The sequence below is a fragment of the Medicago sativa genome, chromosome 6 (assembly GCF_051527215.1).
Source record: "Medicago sativa cultivar Bolivia chromosome 6, Bolivia_mono, whole genome shotgun sequence".
NCBI classification, from domain to species: domain Eukaryota; kingdom Viridiplantae; phylum Streptophyta; class Magnoliopsida; order Fabales; family Fabaceae; genus Medicago; species Medicago sativa.
In genome coordinates, this window is record NC_140754.1 from 78437484 (window position 1) to 78445110 (window position 7627).

A 7627-nucleotide genomic window follows, 5' to 3' on the forward strand; every position below is an offset into this window, starting at 1 on the left:
AGAATCTACAGGTTTTCACTCTACATGTCCAAACCACTTAAACATATTTTCCACAATATTTATATTATAGGTGCTACCCGAATTATCCTATAATGTTGTAATTTCTAATCTTATCCCATCTAGTTTTTCCACACATCCAACACAACATTCTCATCTCCGCACACTTACTTTATTCTCATGTTGGTTCTTAACTGCCAATACTCTGCTTCATAAAACATCGTTGTTCTGACAACTGTCAGGTATTTTTTTCACTTCAACTTAAACGACACGTTTGTATCGCAAAAAACACCTGAGACTCTTCTCCATTTCAATCATCCAACTTGAATACAATGATTTCCGTATGCTTTTATTTCTCTATCCTTTTGTCCTATGAACCCAATATTTTTTGTTGAAAGAATGAACCCCATAATATTTAAACTGTGTAACTTGTATGATATGATCTCCAACTTTCATCTCTAATGTCGAACTACTTCGTCTTTTCCTAAATTTACATTACATATACTATGTCTTACTTCTACTGAAAAGAAAGTCTTACGCTTCTAAGATTTGTCTTCAAGTCTTCAACATCTCATTCTATTCATCCCTCGACTCTCCAATTAAGACTACATCATCAACAAAAATCATACATCTTGGTGCTAGCTATTGGATGTGTTTCGTAAATACATCCAAAACCAATATAAATAGATAAGGGATTAGGGTTGACTCATGGTCATATTCTTGTTATGAAAAATCATTGATAAGGATTAGGGTTAACCCTTGGTCCAATCCTTGTTATGAAAAAATCATTGATAATGCTTTCAAAAGACAAATAATAAAACCCCTGAAGTACATTAGACTTCAACAACATTTTCGGCTCCAAAAACATGTCTAAGAGACTTAAGAACTTTTATAAATAAGATACGCGATCATTTTCTAAAAAAATAGAAAAACATCAAAAAATTATGAAGTAAATATGGAACAACTTTTTTGACTCCAAAAAGTTGTCTAAGAGACTTAAGAACTTTTATCAATATGATACAAGATCATTTCCTAAAAAAATAGAAAAACAACAAAAAATAATTATGAAGGAAATGTGGAACAACTTTTTTGGTTCCAAAAAGTTGTCTAAGAGACTTAAGAACTTTTATCAATAAGATAAATAAGATACATGATAATTTTCTAAAAATATAAATAAACAACAAAAAATTAGGAAGCAAAAGTGAAACAACATTTTTGGCTCCAAAAAGTTGTCTAAGAGACTTAAGACCTTTTATAAATAAGATAAGATAAATAAGATACATGATCATTTTCTAAAAATATAAATAAACAGCAAAAAATTAGGAAGGAAAAGTGAAACAACATTTTTGGCTCCAAAAAGTTGTCTAAGAGACTTAAGACCTTTTATAAATAAGATAAGATAAATAAGATACATGATCATTTTCTAAAAATATAAATAAACAGCAAAAAATTAGGAAGGAAAAGTGAAACAGCATTTTTCGCTCCAAAAAGTTGTCTAAGAGACTTAAGACCTTTTATAAATAAGATACGCGATCATTTTCTAAAAAAATAGAAAAACATCAAAAAATTATGAAGTAAATATGGAACAGCTTTTTTGACTCCAAAAAGTTGTCTAAGAGACTTAAGAACTTTTATCAATATGATACACGATCATTTCCTAAAAAAATAGAAAAAAAGCAAAAAATAATTAGGAAGGAAATGTGGAACAACTTTTTTGGTTCCAAAAAGTTGTCTAAGAGACTTAAGAACTTTTATCAATAAGATAAATAAGATACATGATCATTTTTCTAAAACTATAAATAAACAGCAAAAAATTAGGAAGGAAAAGTGAAACAACATTTTTGGCTCCAAAAAGTTGTCTAAGAGACTTAAGACCTTTTATAAATAAGATAAGATACTCGATCATTTTCTAAAAATATAAAGAAACAACAAAAAATATAAATGTTTTTTGCATTCAAATTATAACAAATCAAATTAATCATGAATATCTATTTCAATGATACCAACAATAAAACAAAAAAATATAATCTAAATTCTTATTTTTTTAATGACACTAACAACAATCTTTATTATAGAAAACGTTGTTGTTTAAGGGTATAATTGGGATAATGAAAAAGCAAGTATAGATACATTCATCTAGTTTGTTACACTTTTTAAATGATAAAATAAAATACCGAACATTTGTGTTTGTTATACTTTTATTTTAATATTTAAATTTATTCTTATCTATTTGTTAATGTGTTATTAGTATTGAAAATTAAGGGCATTTTTGAAAAAAGAAAAAGCCAACCCCAAAGAGTTGAAAGAACCTGTTTTCTTTATATATAGTATAGATGACGAAATAAAGTATTATTGGATTTTTTGGATCTTATTTCGAGAAAATCGGTCGGAGCTAAATTTTTTTTTTAAAGATATCAGATTTGATTTTGAATTCCTTTTTGAAAACAAAATCGAATCGCGGATTACTTTTTTCTTTAAAATGTGATATTGCATTAGTTTTATCATTTATTAATTTTTTGTTTTGTTTTTTATTTAACAAATTATGCTTTGTTTTTTAATAACATAAAAAATATAAGAAAACGTAATATAAATTTTTATCTTTTCAATAACACGAATAATATAACATTTCTTTCAAGTATAATATATCATTTTTTTTAACTCAAAAACTTTTAATTTTCCTTCGTGGCGAAGTTTGTTCAAGAGTTATTGTAACACCCACGACGTGGCTTTCGATATCCCGCCAGTTGGATACGAAAGGTTCCCGCCAGTTGGAACGGGCACTATCCGTACGTGGCTTTCGATATCCCGCCAGTTGGATACGAAAGGTTCCCGTCAGTTGGAACGGGCACTATCCGTAAGGATGACCCCACGTTAATAAGAGGAACCGAATCACATCGGAATGAGAGGGATCCGGAGGCCGTGTAGGTATGGGACTACATGGTTGAAGGAAGGCTTATAAGAATTGTTAGGTACTACCCATATCAACAAGATGCATCTTCTTTTCGGTAGCCCATTCCATAAGAACTCCACAGTTAAGCGTGCTTGGCTTGGAGTAGTACTAGGATGGGTGACCTACCGGGAAGTTTCCCGGTAAGCATGTGAGTGAGGACAAAGCATGCTGAAAAGACTCGTGTTGGTTTGTGGGGTTAGTCGGCAATCCTGAAAGCAGTCTGGGATGTTACAAATGGTATCAGAGCAGACCTCTCCCAGTACGGTGTGGTTCGGGGACGAACCAGGCGGAAGCTGGTGGGCATGTAACACCCACGACGTGGCTTTCGATATCCCGCCAGTTGGATACGAAAGGTTCCCGCCAGTTGGAACGGGCACTATCCGTACGTGGCTTTCGATATCCCGCCAGTTGGATACGAAAGGTTCCCGTCAGTTGGAACGGGCACTATCCGTAAGGATGACCCAATTTAATAAGAGGAACCGAATCACATAGGAATGAGAGGGATCCGGAGGCCGTGTAGGTATGGGACTACATGGTTGAAGGAAGGCTTATAAGAATTGTTAGGTACTACCCATATCAACAAGATGCATCTTCTTTTCGGTAGCCCATTCCATAAGAACTCCACAGTTAAGCGTGCTTGGCTTGGAGTAGTACTAGGATGGGTGACCTACCGGGAAGTTTCCCGGTAAGCATGTGAGTGAGGACAAAGCATGCTGAAAAGACTCGTGTTGGTTTGTGGGGTTAGTCGGCAATCCTGAAAGCAGTCTGGGATGTTACAGTTATTTTTTTTTACAAAAGGTAAAAAAAATACCAAAAAGTATATCTTATTTGTAAAAGGTCTTAAGTCTCTTAGACAACATTTTGGAGCCAAAAATGTTGTTGCACTTTTCTTTCCTAATTTTTTGATGTTTATTTATATTTTTAGAAAATGATCGTGTATTTTATTTATTAAAGGTCTTAAGTCTCTTGGACAACTTTTTGGAGCAAAAATGTTGTTGCACTTTTCCTTCCTAATTTTTTTGCTTTTTATTTATATTTTTAGAAAATGATCGTGTATCTTATCTTATTTATAAAATGTCTTAAGTCTCTTAGACAACTTTATGGAGCCGAAAAAGTTGTTGCACATTTTCTTCCTAATTTTTTGTTGTTTCTTTATATTGTTAGAAAATGATCGTGTATCTTATCTTATTTATAAAAGGTCTTAAGTCTCTTAGACAACTTTTTGTAGCCAAAAAAGTTGTTGCACATTTCCTTCCTAATTTTTTGTTGTTTCTTTATATTTTTAGAAAATGATCGAGTATCTTATCTTATTTATAAAAGGTCTTAAGTCTCTTAGACAACTTTTTGGAGCCGAAAAAGTTGATCCGCATTTCTTTTCTAATTTTTTTATGTTTCTTTATAATTCACATATCTTATCTTATTTATAAAAGTTCTAAAGTCTTTTAGACATCTTTTTGGACCCAAAAATGTTCTTGAAGTCTAAATTACTTCGGGGGTTTTAGGATTTGTCTATTGGAACTATTATCAGTGATTTTTTTTTTCATAACAAGGTTTGGACCAAGGGTCGACCCTAACCCCTATCAATGTATTTTTCATTACAAGGATTGGACCAAGGGTCAACCTTAATCCCTTATCTTTTTACATTAGTTTTGGATGTACTTATAAAACACATCCCATAGCTAGCACTAAGATGTATGGGTTTTGTAGATGATGTAGTCTTAATTGGAGAGTCGAGGCAGGAATTGAATGGGATGTAGGAGACCTGGAGTCAAGTCTTAGAAGCGTAAGACTTTTGTTTGAGTAGAAGCAAGACATGGTATATGTAATGTAACTTCAACAAAAGATAAAGTAGTTCAAACTTAGAGGTGAAAGTTGGAGATCATATCATAGAAGTTACACAGTTTAGATATCTTGGGTTCATTCTTGCAACAGAAAAAATATTGGGTTCATAGTACAAAATAATGGAGAAATAAAATCAGATGTAATTCATTGTATTCAAGTTGGATGGTTGAAATGTAGAAAAGCCTCATGTGTTTTTTATTATACCAACGTGCCGTTTAAGTTGAAATGAAAAAAAACCAGATAGTTGTCAGAACAAAGATGTTTTTTGGAACAAAATATTGGCGGTAGAACCAACACGAGAATAAAGTAAGTGTGTGGAGATGGGGATGTTGCGTTGGATGTGTGGTGATATTAGATGGGATAAGATTCGAAATGGCAACATTGTAGGGATAGTTGGGATAGCACCTATAGTATAAATATTGTGGAAAATAGGTTTAGGTGGTTTGGACATGTATAGAGAAAACCTACAGATTCTATAGTAAGAAAAGTAGATCAAATAGAGGATAGTCATATTACAAGAGGTATAGGAAGACCTAGAAGAACTATAAGAGAAACTATCAGGAAAGGTTTATAGATTAAGGAGTTGAATTTAAATATGATTTATGATAGAACAATATGAGTTACTTCAATCCGTGTAGTCAAGCCCACTTAATGGGATAATGTTTAGTTGTTGTCATCATCTTTTCGAAGCATTAACTCATGCTCAATAACAACTATTATCCATTTCATGATCAACTACCACATTTATTTGTCAATGAGATAATCAACTTCCCGTGCATCGCACGGGTCCAAAATCTAGTTCCCTTCAAAATAAAGTCTAATCAAGAATTGTTCCACCAAAAATCGAACTTGAGTTTTCCCGAAGCACATTAATCATTTAACTATTTAGTGGGGTTGTTCATATTTTAACGGTATTTAATTATTTTTTAATTAATGATTTAAATAATATCATAAAACGGATAGGGTAATGTTGACGGAACAAAAACCAGGTATCCATTGAAGTCTTTAACAGTGATTCATTTTATTTCAAGTGATTAACACTGAGCAAGGAACGTTGTCCCAATTTTGTGTTCCTTAACAGCTTTAGCAGGGTGTTAAGTACATTTGTTTCATTGCTTTCTATGAGACTATGAAATACATAAAAATACATGATAAAGACATATTGATGAATAGATAAAAATAGCTAAAGTAGCTTTGTGTGTTGATTAGATGTGTTTATTATAATGTAAAAAAATAAGTATTTCGACACTATCCCTGCTAGCCAGTGGAGTATAATGTCCAACCTTTGCTCGTCTTATTTCGCGTGTAGTGCATGGGTTTCCCTCGTTGAGGGATCTGTGACCTCTATGTTCGGCTCTCAACTTCATTCATGATATGTTTGACAAGTTCTTCTTTTCTCATTGTCCTTCACAATTAATGACGTTATGAATATTGTGCGTGGGTTTTAAGCATCATTGTACAATCTTGCTGAGCTTTGACTTAGTCTAAGATCCTCAAGAGCTGCATACTTAGTTAGTAGACTTGGGAAATAATCAGCTTTCTCTCACTCGGCTGCATAGCCTTCGCCTAGCTTTTCAGTGGCTGGGAGGTGGGAGGTTAGTCGCCTAAATCTTAATCGTCTATCTATCGATGTCGTCAAAAAAGTCACTTAAACTAATGATTATCATTTTTCAATAAAAATTGGAAATATTCTCGGATATATTTATGGTATTAGGGGTGTTCAAATTCAAACCGATTCAAAATAAAATTGCAAACTGATCCAAAAAATCGAAAAACCGCAAAAAAATCGAATATTTTTGGATGTTGCTTTGCCAAAACCACTAGGATCGGATCGGACTTTGGGTCACTTTTTCAAAACCGAACCGAACCGCAAAAGTAAATGTGAATACTTATTTATTCTTTTATTAGTATTATCCTTTATTATAAATGCTAGAGTTGATTAGCTAGCATGTTTGCCCTAATCACTAGCTTTTTTCCCTCCTAAGCATGTATCTAATCTCAGCCGTTGATTCAAATTCATTGTTAATCTAATCTCAGCCGTTGATTCAAACTCTATTTTCAAACTACTCATTTACTCTCTCATACAGATACGTCATAATGGTCATCGAAAACGTATTTAATGCTAATCAAATCACCATAACTCTTAACGATTACCATCTCCTACCATTATCATCTCCTATCATTATCATCTCCTACCATCATTTTTATGTACAGAAACTCTTAACGATTGCATTCTCATTATCCACGGTACAAGTGACAATGCAACAATCCACGGTACAAGTGACTATGTCCATGAATTATTTCTTATGACTTTACAAAGCAATACGCAATTAAGGCTTTTAATTGCTGCAATTAAAAGGAATTACCACCAATAAAAGCACAATGGTCATTTACATTAAAAACTTTCTATAAAGAGTTGTCTTCTCCTTATAATTTTGTGCAAATTTTCGATTCAAAGACTTAAACAGACAGCTGATCCGGTAATTCTATCATGTTAGATCTTACGACAGGAAAAAATGTCACGGATTTCGCTCTCTACTCATGCAGAGGTATATTTTTTTTAATAGGTACTTTATGTTAATATCATCTAATTTTGAGTAATTTTTTAAATTGTGAAGTATGTCGTAGCTATGTCAAAGCAATAATATATTTTGAGTAATTTTTTAAATTGTGAATTATGTCGTAGCTATGTCAAAGCAATAATATATGACCATTGTTCTTTCGCAGATGTTGCACTATAGACGACATTTTTGAATACAATTACGTAGTATATTTAGGTAGTTACTTTATTCTATTTATCCATCCTTATATCCAAATATGTCCATTGCAGATTTAGTC